Source organism: Paroedura picta, chromosome 9 (assembly GCF_049243985.1).
Source record: "Paroedura picta isolate Pp20150507F chromosome 9, Ppicta_v3.0, whole genome shotgun sequence".
In the NCBI taxonomy this organism is placed as follows: Eukaryota; Metazoa; Chordata; class Lepidosauria; order Squamata; family Gekkonidae; genus Paroedura; species Paroedura picta.
In genome coordinates this window covers 77,924,884-77,945,956 of record NC_135377.1, presented here as the reverse complement: position 1 = coordinate 77,945,956, position 21,073 = coordinate 77,924,884, and the positions used below count along the sequence as shown (strand labels likewise).

The window sequence follows — 21,073 nt, the reverse complement described above, 5'->3', positions numbered from 1 at the left end:
TCTGTTTCCTTTCCCCTGTCTTCAGTAGCTTTCTGTAAGGGATGCCATTGCACAAACTTTGGTTTAACATAAAATTGATGGTGAACCTATATTCCTAATGGCGTTGGTTGATTTCACTTTATTCCAAGAACATCAGTTTGGTTTACGCCAGAGGTGGCCAAACTGTGGCTCTCCAGATGTCCATGGACTACATTATCACGAGCCCCTGACAGCATGTGCCAACAGGGCATCATGGTAATTGTAGTCCACAGACATCTGGAGAGCCACAGTTTGGCCACTCCTGGTTTAGGCTCTGTTCTCTACCAGCATGCAGGTTAATCCAGACCTACAGAAGGAATACTTGCAATTTTGTAATGCTTGCAATTCATAATTTGTTACCAGTCACCTTTACACAGATAATTTCCATTGATTCTATTAACAGTTGCATCTAAGAATGTTCTTCGTGTTCCTGATGGTAATGCCTGAACCTGTATAAGAAGAGGTGTCTTCGAAACATTAAGATGCTTTCAAACCAGCATTTACTCCCTTTGATTGCCATGGAGATGTGAAGGCAAAGTAATTCACAGGATAGCTAACCTTTGTTTTATTATTAATGTGGAGCAAATGGAAATGATGGGACTGTGGAATGAAGCCTTCGTTTAATTTCCATGGGAACCTAAACAAACAAGGCTGGGCTATGTGCGGTGTTGTCTTCTAGATAAAACAGAACTTGACCCCCCCCCTCCCCCATAACTACACCTGGCTTAATTTGTAGAAAGGTCAACTATAGTGCTTCAGCTTCTGGTGATGGAATTTGATATTGAGAAGCCTTGTTGCTTTTGGAGCAGTCTTATGGCTCAGTTTCCGAAATATTGTGCTTAAGTGCCCCGTGATGTCTCAAAAATAGATGGCGATTTTTGGGGACATCTAATCTTATATTGTATTCTGGTAGCAAATAAGTGAATACTAAACAGAAGCTATATATTCCCTTGTCATTGCAGATTATCTGCAAGCAACTACTGCCAAAAGTAATGACAAAGACTGAAGGGAAAAGGGTATTTTCCCTCCTTGCTAAGTATAAGAACGGACTCTGTTCCTTGCCCAAGGCTACGGCCTAAGCATACTTACATGGAAGTAAATGCCCTTCAAACTGTAGGACTTGTATTTGAGTAAATGTGGAGCAGAGGATGCTGAAATTGCTTCTAGAAGGGAAAAGAAACCTGCAACTAATTGGGGGCATCAACAGAACGCAAGTGGAAATAGATAGGCGAGTTTCTCGCTTGCCCTGAGAGTGACCAATGCGAGGTCGAGTGGATGGCGGCAGCTTTTTTGGTATCAGTATTTTTAATGGGGTACCTATGAAGACATGAATGACATTAATCTTTCTCTGTCTAAACTGTGGATTGGATTGGATGGTTTGTCAGTGGAAAGAGCTACTGGATGCAAATCTTTCCTTAGCTGTCAGAATACCCAGGTTTTCTGCCATGATTTTATTCTGTTTCCATGATTTGATTTCATTGCCTGCTAACAGCTAAGGTGTTACTTTGACCTGTCTTGCCATGATGTAACACAGATGTTTTGGTTTGACCCCCCAAGGTTGTTTCCTGCCTATGTTTTATGACTCCCTATCCTCCTTCCAAATTCCTCCCCTTTTATTGCCCTGTAGTTTCCCAGACCTCCTATCCCAGATGGTCAAGTGATTGACTCCAATATTTTTTACTCCTTTGAACTGCTTGTATCATGCTTTGGACCTCAGTCCTGACTGTGCCTTCCTTGTAGGTGCTTTCATTTTTTTAATAAAGAAACTTCCATTCTATGCGGTTACTTAGGGATGGACCTAGCATGGCTCTTCTCATATACATGAGTTCTTGAAACAGCAATCTAAAAATTTCCCTTCACCATTCTTTATGGAGCAGCCATAAGGATTGCTTTGGTTAATGAGAACATTGACCATCAACTCTTATCTTTTTGCAAGGATTGTAACCCTGACCTGGATAGTTAGGCAAACCCGATCCTGTCAGATCTTAGATGCTACGTGGCACCAACCCTTGCGAGTGTCTGAATGGGAGACCTCCAAGGAACACCGGGGTCATGGTGCAGAGACTGGAAATGGCACACCACCCCTGGATCCTCTTTGCTTGGCTGCCAGACCATCCTCGGATATCCTGGCAACGCACACCATGTGATAAATAAATAGTGTGGAGATGGTTAAATCAATGTTGGCAGTGGTGGTACCGTATTTGCCGGTGTATAAGAAGACTTTCCCCCCCTGAAAAACATGCCTCCAAGTGGGGGGGTCGTCCTATACGCCGGGTGCACTTCAGTTGGGATAGACAGAGCTGCCCATAGTGGCCTCCCGATGCTCGCCCGGTGCCCATAGTGTAAGGTGACCAGAATTAAGGGACGCCGAGGCAGAGGTGGCCGCGGAGGTGCCCCCCCCGACTGGGCTCACCAACTCTGCTGCTGTCTTGTGAACTCCTCCCGGCTCGGAACTTGCTGGGCCCGCCAAACTTGTGCCTGCGTGCACGCCCCACCTCACCACAGCAGCGACGGGCCCTCCCTCCCACAAAATACTCTGAAGCGGGAGGGGGAGAGAGAGCTCTCGAGGGGCCAGCCAGCAAGCGAGTGGCAAAGAAGTAGAGAAGGAGGAGGATGCTGGGGGGGGGGGAGGTGCCAGCCTCTGCTCCCCCTCCCTTTCCCTTTCGTAGTTTCTGGTGTTTTGAAGCCACCCCCATTCAGGAAGAGACCAAATGCGGCCAGCCTGGTGCTGGGGCCTGAAAGCTTGGCGCGCAGGGAATGCTACTCCTTGCTCTGCCCTCCACTTGTTTGCTCGCTCCCTCTTTGTTTGCAGTTAAATAAGCAGAGGAAGCTGTTTCAGTTCAATGCACAGCCTCTGAGAGAGAGAGAGAGAGCTACCCCTCTCCTCTCGCCTTTTTTGGGGGAAGGGAGGTAATCACTAATCTGAACATACTTTCTTGCTTTCTTTTCTTTTTTTATGGCTCTCTCTCTTTCTCTCCCCCCCCTTCTGATGCTCTTTTACGTTTTATTTGGTGTGTGGAAGGTGTGCAGAAGAGGGGGTAGTCTTATACATCGAGTAAATAACAAACTCTATATTTTGAGTCGAAATGTTGGGGAGTCGTCTTATACGCTGGCAAATACTGTATATAAAATCGATTAAAAATAAAAATAAATTATTATCTGCTCGGTAACTAGTGTGTCTCCATCAACTTTTCCTTGAGGTTAGGCCTTGGTTGCAACAGCTCAGAATAGAGTAGTCAGGGCTGTTTGATGTGCTTAAGAGAAGATTCTTATAGGTCTGTCTGGCTTAAGACTAACGGGGCGGCCCTGTCAGTTTGTTTGCAGCAGGAGAAATGAGCAGGGGTCCAGGAGCACCTTAAAGACTGAGAACATTTTTCGTAGTAGAGAAACTTTTGTGAGTCACTCCCATTCAGACACTCGCAAGGGTTGGTCCCACTGTTGGGTGCGGATGGACAAACTCTAACGGAAGATGCAGAGAAAGCAGAAAGGCTTAGTGCCTATTTTACATCTGTTTTTCCCCACAGGTCAAAGTGTTTAGGCACATCTAGAGATGGCCATAGCCAAAGGACAGTGTCTGGGTGGCAGGTTAACATGGATAGAGAGGTTGTCGAGAGGCATTTAGCTTCACTGGATGAGTTCAAATCCCCTGGTCCGGATGAAATGCACCCAAGAGTACTCAAAGAACTTTCCAGAGAACTTGCACAGCCCTTGTCCATCATCTTCAGAACCTCTTTAAGGACTGGAGATGTCCCGGAGGACTGGAAGAGAGCAAAGAGCCGCACTCAAAGAGTTGTTGTCAGTGGTGTTTCATCAGACTGGAGAGAGGTGAGTAGCGGGGTACCTCAGGGCTCGGTGCTTGGCCCGGTACTTTTTAACATATTTATTAATGATCTAGATGAGGGGGTGGAGGGACTACTCATCAAGTTTGCAGATGACACCAAATTGGGAGGACTGGCAAATACTCTGGAAGATTGAGACAGAGTTCAACGAGATCTGAACACAATGGAAAAATGGGCAAATAAGAACAAGATGCAATTTAATAAAGATAAGTGTAAAGTTCTGCATCTGGGTCAGAAAAATGAAAAGCATGCCTACTGGATGGGGATACGCTTCTAGGTAACACTGTGTGTGAACGAGACCTTGGGGTACTTGTGGATTGTAAACTAAACATGAGCAGGCAGTGTGATGCAGCGGTAAAAAAGGCAAATGCCATTTTGGGCTGTATCAACAGAGGCATCACATCAAAATCACAAGATGTCATAGTCCCATTGTATACGACACTGGTCAGACCACACTTGGAGTACTGTGTGCAGTTCTGGAGGCCTCACTTCAAGAAGGACGTCGATAAAATTGAAAGGGTACAGAGGAGAGCGATGAAGATGATCTGGGGCCAAGGGACCAAGCCCTATGAAGATAGGTTGAGGGACATGGGAATGTTCAGCCTGGAGAAAAGGAGGTTGAGAGGGGACATGATAGCCCTCTTTAAGTATTTGAAAGGTTGTCACTTGGAGGAGGGCAGGATGCTGTTTCTGTTGGCTGCAGAGGAGAGGACACACAGTAATGGGTTTAAACTTCAAGTACAACGATATAGGCTAGATATCAGGAAAAAAATTTTCACAGTCAGAGTAGTTCAGCAGTGGAATAGGCTGCCTAAGGAGGTGGATGTTCAAACTACCGCACCATCGCACTAATTTCTCATGCTAGCAGGATCATTGTCCATGGGGTCGCGATGGGTCGGACACGACTTCGCACATAACAACAACAACAATAACAAAGGAGGTGGAGAGCTCCCCCTCACTGGCAGTCTTCAAGCAAAGGTTGGATACACACTTTTCTTGGATCCTTTAGGATGCTTAGGGTTACTCCTGCATTGAGCAGGGGGTTGGACTAGATGGCCTGTATGGACCCTTCCAACTCTATGATTCTATGATTCTATGATTCTAAGACTGCAAGTTAAAAAAAGTCAGATTTATCAAAAGGTCATCTATATTCTATTCATCTCATCCTTTTAGTGGCAGTTTTTTCCCTTCCTCTATGTCTGCATGTGACAAGCAGTCAAGTTGTACATAACCACATTTGTATATATATGACTCTGCCATGATAACTTCACTGAAATCAGCAGTTGTTTCTGCGGGAAAAATCATAGAATAGAATCATAGAATCATAGAATCATAGAATCATAGAGTTGGAAGGGGCCATACAGGCCATCTAGTCCAACCCCCTGCTCAACGCAGGATTAGCCCTAATCATCCTAAAGCATCCAAGAAAAGTGTGTATCCAACCTTTGCTTGAAGACTGCCAATGAGGGGGAGCTCACCATCTCCTTAGGCAGCGTATACCACTGCTGAACTACTCTGACGTTAATTTTTTTTCCTGTATCTAGCCTATATTGTTGTACTTGTAGTTTAAACCCAATTCTGCGCGTCCTTTCCTCTGCAGCCAACGGGAACAGCATCCTGCCCTCCTCCAAGTGACAACCTTGCAAATACTTAAAGAGGGCTGAACATTCCCAAGTCCCTCAACCTATCTTCATAGGGCTTGGTCCCTTGGCCCCAGATCATCTTTGTCGCTCTCCTCTGTACCCTTTCAATTTTATCTATGTCCTTCTTGAAGTGAGGCCTCCAGAACTGCACACAGTACTCCAGGTGTGGTCTGACCAGTGCCGTATACAATGGGACTATGACATCTTGTTATTTTGATGTGATGCCCCTGTTGATACAGCCCAAAATGGCTTTTTCCTTTTTTACTGCTGCATCACACTGCCTGCTCATGTTTAGCTTACAATCCACAAGTACCCCAAGGTCTCGTTCACACACAGTGCTACCTAGAAGTGTATCCCCCATCCAGTAGGCATGCTTTTCATTTTTCTGACCCAGATGCAGAACTTTACACTTATATTTATTAAATTGCATCTTGTTCTCATTTGCCCATTTTTCCATTGTGTTCAGATCTCATTGAACTCTGTCTCTATCTTCTGGAGCGGTGGTCCCCAACCACCAGGCTGTGGCCCGGTGCCGGGCTGTGAAGGCCCTGGCACTGGGCCGCGGCTCCCTGCCTTTGCAGGGCCGCGACGGGCCGTGCATGCATGTTTGTGCCATGCTCGGCCGCAAACGCGCATTCACGGCACTCCCGCACATGTAGGAGGGCCGCTCGTGCGCGTTTGGAGCTGCGCATGGCGCAAACGTGCATGCACGAACCGGCCGCTAACAAAGGTTAGCTATCCTGTGAATCACCCTCCTCGTCGCTTCCGGTCCACAGCCTGGAAAAGGTTGCGGACCACTGTTCTGAAGTATTTGCCAGTCCTCCCAATTTGGTGTCATCTGCAAACTTGATGAGTAGTCTCTCCACCCCCTCATCTAGATCATTAATAAATATGTTAAAAAGTACCGGGCCGAGCACCGAGCCCTGAGGTACCCCGCTACTCACCTCTCTCCAGTCTGATGAAACACAATTGACAACAACTCTTTGAGTGCGGTTCTCTAACCAATTCCCTATCCACCTAACTATCTGAAAATCCAGATTGCAGTCCTTCAACTTATCCATCAGAACATCATGGGGAACTTTATCAAAAGCTTTACTAAAATCCAAGTAAACGACATCTACTGAATTTCCACAATCCAGCAAACCTGTTACTTGGTCAAAAAAGGAAACCAGGTTGATCGGACAGGACCTGTTGGAGACAAATCCATGTTGACTTCCTTGGATCACCAAATTGTCCTCCAGATGTTTGCAGATCGCTCCCTTTAATATCTGCTCCATTATCTTCCCCACAACAGAGGTCAGACTCACTGGTCTGTAGTTTCCCAGGTCATCTTTCCTCCCTTTTTTGAAGATCGGAATAACATTTGCTCTCTTCCAGTTCTCCGGGACATCTCCAGTCCTTAAAGAGGTCCCGAAGATGATGGACAATGGCTGTGCAAGTTCTCTGGAAAGTTCTTTGAGCACTCTCGGGTGCATTTCATCCGGCCCAGGGGATTTGTCCATCCGCACCCAACAGTGGGCCTATTGCCTCCTTTACTTTACGTTTAATCCTCACATAACTGAAAAATCTTTTATTGTTACGATGGGCTTCCCTGGCCAATCTTAGCTCACTCTCAGCTTTGGCCTTTCTTATGATTGATCTACAGTGCCTAGTAACCTGGAGGTACTCTTCTTTAGAGCTCTGTCCTTCCCTCCATTTCCTGAACATCTCCCTTTTCTTTCTTAGTTCCTCTTGAAGTTCTCTGTTCATCCAAATAGGCTTCTTAGAGCTCCTGCAGTGTTTCCGTCTTTCTGGAATAGTCATTGATTGAGCATGCAATAGCTCTTGTTTGAGTAGTGCCCACCATTCACGTGCTCCCTTCCCTTCCAGCATTCTCGTCCATGGTATGACACTCATCATGTCTCTGAGTTTATTAAAGTTTGCCCTACGAAAATCCAACATCCGCGTCTGGCTACAAGCTTCCTTGGCTCCCCATCTCAAAAGGAATTCTATGAGGACATGGCCACTTCCCCCTAGGGTCCCCACCTCCTTCACCTTATCCACCAACTCTTGCCTGTTGGTCAGTATTAAGTCCACTATGGCTGAACCTCTGCTGTTGTGAGATCTAGCTGTCTCTGAAGGTCATCTGCTAGAGCGGGAAAAACTTATTTCCACCCCCAGTCATGCCAGAGTTTAGATTCTGGGGTAGCAATAATTAGAAGACATTAATACAAAACAGTTCCTCAGGAGGTGGTGCGTTCTCCATCTTTGGAAATGTTTAAACAGAGGCTGGAGAGCCATCTGATGGAGAGGCTGATTCTGTGAAGGTTCAAGGGGGTGGCAGGTGACAGTGGATGAGCGAGAGGGTTGTGAGTGTCCTGCCTAGTGCAGGTGGTTGGGCTGGTTGACCCATGAAGTGTGACTCCTTAAACCAGTTAGAATTTCTCAAGGCCTGCTTTAGAGCTGTAGCGTATATTAATGGATGGTTAAGTGAAGCTTATCTTATGGTTGCTTCCTGTGAGCTGTGCAATTGATTGATTTAGGTTTAATCTATGTTTTCAGCCCTGTTAAATATATTTGTAGATAGAGATTCATGCAGTGCTTCTTAGTTTGTTGCTTTGGGTTCTTTTCCTTGAATCAATTTACTTAAATTCATAATTAAAGCTATTCATTTCAGTTATTAAATTTGATTTTCATCCCTGTTGCCTTCAGCAGGGAGAATGTATGTGGCTTGTAACTGTTTTCTTCATCCTGTTGGAATGAATTTTCCTGGGAAATATAGGAAGAAATCATCTCTCTTAGATAATTAATTTTAAATTGGTAATACGAGTAAGCTCAATTTTCAAATAATGTTTAATATATAATAGATGGAAGAATCTTTGAGTCCCCTGGTATGTGAACATGCGTATTTGGTGTCTGAAGCAGTGGGCAGCTTTAAGTCGGTGTGAGAAAGACTACGTGCCAGTTGTCAGGACCCCCAGAATGCAGCCCCTTAGGTGGCCCTCAGAACCCACAGGGCAGAGTCCCAGGCAGCTGGATCCCAGCAGAAGGGGGTCTTTATTGAAGGCACTCTAATATCGAATTCTGCCCTCAGTTTGAAAGCACCTTGCTCTCCTTGAACCTACCTTTGGAGTCTGTAACTTTTGCTCAGAAATATTTCTTGCATCCTTAATGTCCTTGATTGCTTTTCAATGAAAACAACCTGCTTCTGTTTAGTGGCCCATAACATTGTTACTTTGAGAACCAGCACAGTGTAGTGCAGCCTTTCTCAACTTTTTTACTGTTAAAACCCCCTGAAATAGTCTTCAGACTTTTAGAAACCCAGAAGTTATCTGACTGTGAGGAATACAGTTGGGAAGCATAGCTGTGGACATGTCCACCCGCCCCTTCCCGGCCTATCATTGGTAATTGTGGGAGGGACGGGGCATATGTGGCCCTATCACCCGATAGATGTTTGCCATTTGGGAAACCCTTCCAGGGTTGCCAAGGAACTCCTGGGTTTCACAAAACCATGGTTGGGAAAGCCTGGTGTAGTGGTTAGAGTCTTTCTATGGCATATATATTATATCCTTTTGGCTCCATACGGCATCTGAGATTTATTTTCTCTGGACCAGGATAGGAAGGTAGGTGTACTGAACCAGAACAAGGTAGGTTCTCTGGACCAGGATAGGAAGGTAGGTGTACTTGTGTTATAGTTATTGTTTTCAACTCAGCTGGATCAGATTTTTGGAATAATTGTTGATGATTTCAAAATCTGGAGCCATTGTGTACTGTGTAATTAGTATGTTTAACCACTGAAGAAGGCCATTTGGCCAAAATGCACGTGGTCAGGGTCGCATATGGTCCTTTTTAAAAAGTATTGTACCATTTTATTCTGTTTTTAGGCTATCATTTGGGCCTATAAGTTGTTTTTAGTCAATATGTAATAAATACATGTATATTCTGTATAGCTGCTGATTTTAATGTTTTATGGTGGAGAATTTGAATCATTGGGCCCTTAAATTTCAATCTCTTTAACTTTGGGTTCTTAATTAATAAGTAGAGGTTAGAGTGTTAAAGTGGGATCTGGGAGACCCAAGGTGAAATCCTCACTCGGCCTTGAGCCAACCATAGGTTTAATGTCTTCACTTGCTTCCCTCTAGTGAGGATAAAATGGAGGACAGCGTGAGCTGCTTTGGACAGATGCTCTCTCCTGTTTCTCTTGGGGCCAGCTGCTCTGTTGGATCTGGGGCTGTGGGACCAGTTAGATGGACAGGTGTGTTTGGTGGCAGATTCTTTTGCCCTGTGGACTTGCACTTGCAGGACTGAAATGATTAGCGATTTCATGCCCCATCACACACTGTTGTTCCTCTGTCTAAATCCTATGATCCTCATAAAGATCTTTATGGGAATCAGAAGGGACTGCCGTAGCAGAGAGTGACATGGGAGATCTTTGCATTGTGTATGGAATAGTAGGATGCTGCCAAATGAATGGGAATCTGAAATATCTTTTAATCATGCTTGAGGAATGTGAGAAATCTGCACATTATTTGTAGTGATTTGAGTGGTGGTAGCTCCCCCCCCTCCCATGTTGCTTATAGTAGTCTAGCTTAGCGATCCCCAACCTGTGGGCTGCGGACCACATGTGGTCCGTCGATTAATTGGAGGTGGGCCGCGAAGGATGCCTTTCCCCCCCCAGCCCTTTATTTCATCCCCCCCCCGGCCCTTTACAACACACTTTGGGTGTCATTGTCTCCCATCCCTCCCAGATGGGACTATCTTGTTGCAGAGAAACAAGCTCAGGGTTCCCATTGATTTGTCATTGTCATGAGTTAAAATTTCCATGAAAATAAAATGTTCCTTATGTTCATTGTTGTGGCGTGCCTGTATCTTATTTTGAAGGGATGTTTAAACATTACCTTAGTGATCAGAGAGCCTTAGGGCAGTGGTTGAGAGTAGAGGAGTAAACTACCCCCCCCCCGGGCCTCAGTAAAATTGTCAAGCGTTGAGTGGTCCCCGGTGATAAGAAGGTTGGGGACCACTGGTCTAGCTGATTCCATCCTTTTTCAGTCTCCTGCAAGTATTAGATGTTAAGGAAAACTTACAGTGGTTGCCTAGAAGCCGCGTGGTGTTTCTAACACCACTGCAATATGTGTAGTGAGTTTCTCTGTTTCAGCTTTCCTGCATTGACTGCTTCTTGCTGGGAGAGGATAATGGTGTAGTAGCACCATATTGCATGTTTAATATTACTATACCTAACTAAGGAAGAGAAGAGGACGTTAAAGTGGAGCTGCGTTTTTGGGTAGCCATCACCTTGCAGGTTCAAGACAAGCCATATTTTCTTGGCTATTCTGACAGCAATCTTGTATTACTTGATAAACCACTAGTAGTGTGTTGGAAGTCTTTTGGGCTTAACAGTCATGAGCAACTGCAAGATAATTAGATAGAGAAATGAACTATCACCTGCCATGAAAATAGAGTAAGACTGGTCAATGTCACTATGGATGCAGAGTGTTGAATGTAAACGAACAGACACCCTTGTTAATTCTTTTCTCAGGCCTCTCCTAACTGGCAGTTTCTCTAGTGGAAGAGCTTCAAGGTTTGGTGATAGGATATAGGCCAATATGCCCACAGAGTTGAAAATTTCATTGTGAAGTCTTTTCATATATATAATTCTATATTTCTTAGGGCTCTTGATTGAATCAAGTCCTACTGAATTCAATAGGACTTATTTCTGGGCAAGAAATAAAATTGGTTTTTGTTTTCCTTATTGCAAACAGTTTAATAGAAAAATCAGTCTGTCCACATTTTTAAAAACAAAATGGTGTCACCTTACCACAACTATATGGTAGTACAATAAAATCAGAGTCCAGGAGCACCTTTAAGACCAACAAAGATTTATTCAAGGCGTGAGCTTTCGAGTGCAAGCACTCTTCGTCAGACTAAGAACTGACCATCATAAAAGTAGAAATATATAAGCAAAAGCTAATCCTGTTACATTAGTAAACTGTGTCACAGCATCCACACACAGCTATCTGTTAATTCCCTGCCAATCCAGCCAATCAGACCCCTCGGACCCATTTGAAGTTCACAAAGACATACCAGAAAAAACTGTCCACAGCTCACATCCTACTATTTACTGCCGGCCCCATCTGTCTCCATACCAGTGTGAAACTTTCTTACAAGTAGAAGCTAAGATGGCTGCTATCTTGTCCTGGGATCAGAAAGCAGAATTCAAAATTACATTATATATTACTAACAGTCACATAATCCCAATTAAAATAAGTTATGAGGAATGTGGATACACAAGTTACATAAGGTTAGCATGCATAGTGAGATAAAAAACCTTTGTCCTTGTTGAGTCCAGGGTATGTCAAAGTATTGAGTGTTGTAATAACTTGCATTTCTGCCATCTTCCTTTCTAGCCTATTCTTGAAGTTTCTTTGTAATAAAACAGAAGAAGAAGAAGAGTTGGTTCTTATATGCCACTTTTCCCTACCCGAAGGAGGCTCAAAGCGGCTTACAGTCGCCTTCCTTTTCCTCTCCCCACAACAGACACTCCATGGGGTGGGTGAGGCTGAGAGAGCCCTGATATCGCTGCTCGGTCAGAACAGTTTTATGAGTGCCGTGGCGAGCCCAAGGTCACCCAGCTGATTGCATGTGGGGGAGCGCAGAATCGAACCTGGCATGCCAGATTAGAAGTCCGCACTCCTAACCACTCCACCAAACTGGCTTTCTTTCAGCTACTTTCAGGTCCCTTATAGCATTTGCTGGCAGGGGCTCATGGGAATTGCAGTCCATGAACATTTGGAGGACCACAGGTTGACTACCCCTGCCTTTTAGAATGTCCACGAAGGTTGAAGCGTTCCCCTACAGGTTTTTCAATCTTATTGCTTTTGATGTCAGACTTGTGTCTATCTATCCTATATGGTAGTAGTAAAGCTAACTGACTAGACTTGTTTACCAAGGAATTTTGAGGGACACCACATGCTGTTTAAGCAAAATAGTTATCTGGAAAAGCACAACTAAAAATGGTGAAGCTGAAGCTTTTCGCAGCATGGAGATAAAGGACTTGGGTAAATAAAATCTCATTATGCCTCTGTTGACGGGAATTTCCTTCCAGACAGTTGGCAACCCTTGTGAATATTCATTCGTTAGTTCTCTCTCTGTCTCTCTCTCTCTCTGTCTCTTTGTCTCTGTCATCTCTCTCTGTCTCTCTCTCTGTCTCTCTCTCTGTCTCTCTCTCATGAATATTGGTTTAAGCCCCAAATACATCTTCAAGGTGTTACTGTCCAAATTATCCCAAGAATATGGGCAAAACCAGTGAGCTAAGATTTTTCTGCAAGAGAGAAGATAATCGTATTGCCATAATTTTACTTTCCATTAATCAGCAGTTGGCGATCTATCAAAGAGGCTTACTGTTCACCTGGTTCTCCATAAAAAGGGCTCAAAATTACATTTCAGCAAACTGAGCTGGCAGCTTGTGTTTTATTTCATATAAAAAGTAATGGCATGAAAAAAAAAATCAAATCCTTTTGCTACTCAAGTGGGCTGGCATATTTGACAATGAAACTCCAGACCATTAAATATGCTCTGGCATAGCGGTAGGTGGGAGAACAGGATTTAAAGCAACTGGAAATTAGCAACAGCTATAATTTCTAGCACTGTTAAGAACTTGGATGATTTTCTCCAGGATAAAAAAATAAGGTTTTATTGGGGGGGGGGGCATATTTCCAGTGCTATATTCTCTGTTGTGTTTCTTCAGGGGCAATATTACAATATTTTTATTTTGGCTACTTAGAATCGCAAGCATGGTAAAGAGGATATCTTGTTGTTGTTGTTAATTCTAACTGTGAAAGAAATGCAAATTATTCCCTTAAGGCTATGGATGTTCTTCAGAAGGCAGGATCTGGCCTTGGTAATCAGCCCTCTGATGACTGTAGGAGTCCCCAGCCTCTTGAGCCTCCAGGCACTTTGGGAATCAGACCCAGTGTGGTGGGTGCAGCAACAAAATGGATACCACAAAGTAGTTGTTGCAGAAGTTGGGACCAGCCACTAAATGATTGCCACTGCTTGCCTTCCGCCACATATCATGTGGCCGCTGTTGCCAGAGCAATACTTTAAAAAAAAGAAAGAATCTGCACAGCCAATCAGAAGCCTTGTTGGGCAAAAGCCCGATCTGACCCCACCTACTTCCTAAGAACACTTGGCAGGCTGCAAAACAGGTGCGAGCAGAGAGCATAGCATGCACAGGCACCGTGCTGGAGGCCTCCAATTACTGTAGTGAGCTTTCCCTGTTTGGAAATTTGGTTCTTCTGTCATGCCAGCTTTTATCTATAGGTTCAGAATAATATCTGGTATTTTTAATGAAAGTAATGTGTGTCACACGAAACTTTAAAGCATTAGACCTAAACCCCTTCAAAATTAGGGTTTTTTAAAAATTTTAAATGAAATCAAACAGTGGCATGGATGGCATTTGAAGGGCCTTGCATTGTGTCCATCAGTTGAATTCTGAAAGAGCTTATTTTTAAAAAATTTATTATGGACAACATACAAATCATTTCTAAAAAGAAGCTGGATCATAGGAACTGAGAAAATGCACAGAATGGTTCTTTACTTGTTCTCCTTCTGAGGCAGAGGACATCAGCAGAATGAGTTTTGCTACCGGTTTCTCAGGGAGGCAGGAGCTAAAAGAAAAAGCCCCCCCTCTCCAGTTCTGGTCCTGCGCCGTGACATGCCATTCCTGTTATGCTACAAGAAAAGAGACTCCACATGGACTCCCCCAGATGGTTGTAATGCCACACTGGACCTCTACATAGAATGCTTCCGTCGCAGGGTCCAAACCAATGCGATCAACAAACAACATCGCACACAGCAGAATATCAGCTACCCTGAAAGGAAGGCCATGGGCAGCCTTAGGAGCAATCCCGTTATAGTAATTAAGGAAGCTGACAAGGGAGGAGCTGTTGTCATCATGAATAGATCAGACTACGTCCAGGAGGCTCAAAGGCAGCTCTCCAATACCACCTTTTACAAACAACTGGACACAGACCCCACACAGGAATACAAAAAAGAACTACACAAGATTATCAAGGAATTACCCCCATGCATTCAGGAAGAAATCCTTTCAGACACACCAGAGGAACCGCGTCCAGGTACCTTTTTTCTTCTACCCAAAATCCACAAACCTGGCAACCCAGGATGCCCAACTGTCTCAGGCATAAACACTATCACCATGGGCGTGTCTGGCTATATGGACTCTGTTCTAATGCCCTAGGCCATCTAGGCTCCTAGTTATGTTTGAGACACCACAGACTTTCTGAGGAAAACACAATCTTTGAACAACCTTCCAGAGAATACTATTTTAGCCACCATGGATGTGGAATCCCTGTATACCAACATCCCACACAAAGATGGATTGCAAGCCATTAGGAATACAATTTCTAACAGCACCACAGCTGACTCAGCCACCAAACTGGGCCAATTTGTTCTCACCCATAACCACTTCAGATCAATGGTGCAGCCATGGGCACCCTCATGGTACCTCAATCAGTGAACATCTTCATGGCAGACATGCTCACCCACTCACACCTCTCGTATACCTGCAGTTCATTAATGACATTTTTATTGTCTGGACACATGGTAAAGAAGCCCTGGAAACTTTCCCCCAGGCATACAATGACCTTCACTTCACTGGCAACCTGACAATGAACCAATCTACACAAGAAATACATTTTCTGGACACCACTGTAAAAATAAACAATGGATGCCTAGAGACCACCTTATACTGAAAGCCTACTGACCGACAAACGTACCTGCATGCCTCTAGCTACCATCCTAAATATGCCTATTCCACTGCTGAACTACTCTGACTGAATTTTATTTTCCTGATATCTAGCCTATATCGTTGTACTTGTAGTTTAAACCCATTACTGCGTGTCCTCTCCTCTGCAGCCAACGGAAACAACATCCTGCCCTCCTCCAAGTGACAACCTTTCAAATACTTAAAGAGGGCTATCATGTCCCCTCTCAACCTCCTTTTCTCCAGGCTGAACATTCCCAAGTCCCTCAACCTATCTTCATAGGGCTTGGTCCTTGGTACAGGGACTATGTTATAACCGCATCTGCTCCAATCCCATGGATAGAGATTCTCACCTAAATGATCTACAACAAACCTTTCTGGAACTAAATTACCCACCCAGTGAGATCAAGAAACAGATTAACAAAGCCGGAAGGATACCAAGAGAAAACCTGTTAGAAGACAGATGCCAAACAGAAAAAAACAGAACACCACGAGTGGTTAAATATAGCTCTCAGCTCAAGACAGTGAGTTACAACCTCTCCTGGATAATGACAGTTCTCTTTCCCAAGCACTGGGGGATACACCTTTTCTTTCACACAGACAGACCCCCATTCTCAAACAACTCCTCACCCACAACAATGCAGCATCTCATGTGAACATGGACACTGGTACTGGAGCTTGCAACAAACCCAGATGCCAACTTTGCTGCCACATACCCTCCAGTGCCACAATTACTGAACCTAGCGACATCACCTACACCATCAAAGGCTTATACACCTGCTCATCTTCAAACTTGGTATATGCCATCAAGTGCCAACAATGCCCCCCTGTTCTCTACATAGGGCAAGCAGGTCAAACCCTCCGCCAAAGGATTAATGGACACAAGTCTGACATCAAAAACCACAGAATTGAAAAACCTGTAGGGGAACACTCTAACCTTCCAGGACATTCAATAAGGGACCTGAAAGTAGCTGTTCTATTGCAAAGGAACTTCAAGAGCAGGCTAGAAAGGGAGACTGCAGAAATGCAAGTTATTATAACACTCAAAACAATGAAATACCCTGGACTCAACAAGGAGATAGATTTTTTATCTCACTATGCATGCTAACCTTATGTAACTTGTGTATCCACATTCCTCACAATTTATTTGAATTGGGACAAAGTGATGGTAGTGTAATGAAATTTTGAGTTTAACTCCCTGGTCTTGGGATGAGATAGTTGCCAGCCAGCAATTCCCTTGCAGGGATGTTTCACACCTGTAGGGAGACAGATGGGGCCAGCAGCAAATGGTGGGGTGGGGGGCTTTGATCAGTGACATACACAGTTTTATGTCTCCTTTGTTTTGTGAACTACAACTGAATTCCAGGGGGCTGATTGGCTGTTTTGGCAAAGAATTATCATACAGCTGTGCTTGGATGCGTGATACAGTTTACTAATTTAACAGAATTAATTTTTGCTATATGTTCCCACTGTCAGGAAGGGAGTTCATAGTCTGAGGAAGAGTGCTTGCCCTCGAAAGCTCCCACCTTGAATAAATCTTTGTTGGTCTTAAAGGTGCCCCTGGACTCTGATTTGATTTCCTGGACTTCTTTGTTGGTCTCCCACCCCAGGGCCCACCCTGCTTAGCTTCCTGAAGAAAACAACGGGCTGGATGGGATCCTATGGTTGCTGAGCTCCTTCCCCTCCTCAGCCTCTGTCTGTCCTTCCCAGGCTGTCCCCCAGATATCTGGGAACTGCTTAACCCAGGCTGCGCAACTCTTTCCCAAAGGCTCCATCTTTGGGAGCCTGGAAACGCCTTCTCCTGCTTGCTCCTGGCCAGGGGATTTCCTTTTCACCCTCCCTCTCCCCCAGTCAGGACCCAAAGTGACCTTTACAAATGAATGTATAAAGACATATTTTTCCCAGACTATAATATGGCTTGTGCACAACAACCCAAAAAGAAATGTAGACAATATAGAATGTTTTGAATTTGCAGTAAACGTATCAGCAGCAGCAGAGTGGTGTTTGTTCTTATATGTGTACGTGTGTGTGTGTGTGTGGGGGGGACAACACCAGGGATGTGGTGTGGGAGCCTAGGGGACAGTAGTCACAAAATGTTTGGGACCTACTGTTCTGGAGCTCTGTGCAGTGAAATTTGCCCTTACCTCCTTCTTCTCAGATATTCTCAAAGGCCAGGAGTCCTGAGCCAGAGGGACAACACAGCAGCAATGTGCTATTTCTAGAAGCGGGATGGCAGGTTCCCAAAGGCCTTTCTGAGAACAATATGGGAAGTAACTGTAAGTATTGGGGAACTTCCCACATGGTGCAGTCTTTAAATACAGAGGCAGATAATCTGAGCAGGGTCTGTTAGACCCAATAAGGAATGTTGGTCTATCCAAGAATGTTGGTCCATCCATAGCAAATTTTGACATCTGGGGATACCCTCAGGATGCCCTTGGATTCACCGTAGCCAAATCCAAACAGGCACCAGAGTTCTGTTCCCTGATGGGCAGCAGCCCAGCTTCTATAGGGGATATGTTCCTCTGCTCATAGAATTCTAGAGTGGGAAGGGGCCATCGAGGCCATCTAGTCCCACCTCTGCATGCAGTCAGTGGGGTACTCCTTTCAGCTGACCATTCGTAGTAGATGACCGTGATGTTGAACAGGCCACCAGAGCTGCCATCTGCCTGCTTGCCTACAGGCGTGAAGTGAGATAACAAGGGGATATGCAAAAGGCCAGGCTGACAAGGCATGTTGTGATTTAAACCTCACTGTGCCTGCCGGAGTGAATTTGACCCTATATATTTAGTCTGAATAAGTTGCTGTGTCTGCAGTAAAACATCACAACTCCAGCACGAGTGTGACAAGATAAAACGAGATATCAGTACAGCCAGATGTCTACCCCAGAAAGCTCTGTGACATTTTGACATGACTCTGTTGACAAACTACTCCCTTTTGGGTGGCAGAGGCATCGTCCTTGGGATCTCTTGTCCAGATCCTGCTCTTCCAGAATTTAATTTTAGGGGAATTTACACATCCTTAACATCCTTTTTACCACCTGATACAAGAAAAGTGTTGAATTCAATTTATTCTGAAACCATTACTCCTATAAGTAGCATTAAGCATCTAGTGCCTTACCTGTAATAAAAGTGTCCATAATCAGAGTCCTTTTATGCACATTGCAGCAGTAATCTTTAAAAGGAAGTGTTGTGCACGCGGGTGATCCTACAGAGGACCAAGCACGTGGTCCATGGTAGGATCGGGTAAAAATAAAGGGTTGTGGCCACCGCAACAGCCAATCAGTTTAAATTAATCAAGGGATCTGAGCCCATGGTTTGCTGTCATGGCCAGCCCCTTTGTTCTCTGTATGCATGTATGTTGGGATTTCCTGGAAGTTTAGCAGAGTGAAGTCTTGGCACTGTCCGTATCATGTACTCTCACGATTAAAAGAGCTGCAACGATTCCTGTGTCATGTACATACTATCCTGATCAGACAACTAGGGATGTGGGACTGATGCTAAGAGAACAGTGTGGGCCATTCCGCATGACTTAAATGTAGCAGAAGTCTTACCTTTGGTAAACGCAACTAATTCAAGGTTCTGCATAATGTCGCATACAATCTATAACACTCCCGCAAAAAGCGCTTTGTTGTAGCACTTTACGGGAAATCCAGAAAAGTGGATTCCCCCTGAGAAAACCGCTACACTCCTGCGTACAAGCTGCAACACATCAGCGAAAGGCTGATGTATTCTCAATGTAGCGGTAGAAAGAAAGTCCCTCCACAGAAGTGATTAAAAGTTAAACAAAGCTCCCTACTGCAAGTGTCTTTAAAGTTCCCAGGCACAATACAGCCCCTTGTTCGACACTGCCCATAATTTCGGCCACAAATCTCACCCATTGGGGGGGGATTTTTTTTTAACTTGAGGAGCCTGTAAATCAGGGGTCTTCAACCCCCGGTCTGCGGCCCGATACCGGGTGGCTAAAGCCATGGTACCGGGCCGCCAGCGGCCGCGCCTGCCTCCCCCCCCGCAGCGAGAGGGGGGGAAGAGGCAGGCGTGGCTGCTGGCACGCCAGCAACACAAACGCATACGCGCGGAGCCACCGCACATGCATGTTTGCGCCCCCTGCTGGTGAAAACGCGCACATGTAGCTGTTCTGCGCATGCGCGTTAGCGTCACCTAGTGGCGAAAACGCGCATGTGCGGCAACTGCACGTGCGCGTTTACGTGCAGCTGCTGTAGCCAGACCGCCGGCTCTCTCCCACCCTCGGAGGCGGTCCCCGACTACAAGAAGGTTGGGGACCGCTACTGTAAATGATTAAGCGCTAGCTCCTATGCCTGCGGGAAAGGTCTTTCTGATACATTGAAGGAACGAATATGCGTTGCTACACGTGTTTTCGGGTTTTAAAAAAAGAGTTCTTAAAGGGAAACACGAACACAACAAAGCAGTTAAGGTTGGGGACCGCTACTGTAAATGATTAAGCGCTAGCTCCTATGCCTGCGGGAAAGGTCTTTCTGATACATTGAAGGAACGAATATGCGTTGCTACACATGTTTTCGGGTTTTAAAAAAATAGTTCTTAAAGGGAAACACAGAGCCTCTTGTGGCGCAGAGTGGTAAGGCAGCCATCTGAAAGCTTTGCCCATGAGGCTGGGAGTTCAATCCCAGCAGCCGGCTCAAGGTTGACTCAGCCTTCCATCCTTCTGAGGTCGGTAAAATGAGTACCCAGCTTGCTGGGGGGTAAACGGTAATGACTGGGGAAGGCACTGGCAAACCACCCCGTATTGAGTCTGCCATGAAAACGCTAGAGGGCGTCACCCCAAGGGTCAGACATGACTCGGTGCTTGCACAGGGGATACCTTTACCTTTACCTTTAAAGGGAAACACGAACACAACAAAGCAGTTAAGGGGCAGGAGGAAGCGTGGAAAAATATTGCCTCCCTATTGCGATTTCCGCGAGACCGGAAACTTGTGCATTACGAGAACAGCGCTAGTGGGGGAGTGCCTTAGTAATGCCGACTTTCTCCTTTTCTTTTGGGCCTTGGTGTCTGTCCACAACTTTACCTACAGTGCAGCTGCCTCCTGTCCTGGATCCGCACACTGACTTACTCAGAGGAACAGTTTGAGTCCAGGGCACCTTTAAGACCAACAACATTACATTCTGGGTATAAGCGTTCATATTCACTCACACCTCTTCAGATATGTACGTGCACCCAAAAGTGTAGGCTCATAATTAAATGCTATTGTCTGAGAGGTGTCCCAGGACTTAAACTTTGTTCTATTGTTTCAGACCAGCATGGCGACCCACCTGAATCTAATTTACACTTTGTTATCTATCCTGAGTGTCCGTGAGAAAGGCAAACAGAACAGAATAAATACTCATGTATACCTGTCACATGTTCATGCCATGTTGATGTGTTCTGACTCTGCATTTTGTGACTGCTTGACAGATGTTTTATTTATGTATGAGAGTTTGCTATCTTGCTTGACCAGAGTTTCAGTGGTGGCTGAACAATATAGACCTTGTTGTTTTAACGTTTTGACCCTGGGGAGTTGCATTCTATGATTGATTACCGTATATACTCGTATATAAGCTGACCCGCATATAAGCTGAGGCACCTAATTTCACCACAAAATGCTGGAAAACCTTATTGACTTGCATATAAGCCGAGGCTGGTATTTGGATAGTGGGTTTTCCCCCTCCCCTCCCTTCCCCTCCCCTTCCCTTTTGGGCAGGATCTTTTTTTCCCTTTTCTTCCCACTCCCCTCCTCCCTCTTTCCCTCTGACCCCTCTTGCCTTTTTATATCCAATCCTTCTTCTTATCCCATTCCCTTC

At 45.0% G+C, this 21,073-nt stretch overlaps 1 protein-coding gene across 10 annotated transcripts in view; it reads left to right on the top strand.

Annotated features, from left to right (window-relative positions):
* Window positions 1–21,073, top strand: part of CDH18 (cadherin 18) — a 902,365-nt gene that overhangs the window by 493,192 nt on the left and 388,100 nt on the right. For 4 of the 10 annotated variants that reach the window (XM_077353381.1, XM_077353379.1, XM_077353385.1 and 1 more), the window contains one exon: window positions 17,419–17,536. The exons of the other annotated variants lie outside the window; for them this stretch is intronic. The gene's annotated coding sequence lies outside the window, so the exon portion shown is untranslated. The remainder of the gene's footprint in view (window positions 1–17,418; window positions 17,537–21,073) is intronic. 10 annotated transcript variants of the gene reach the window in all.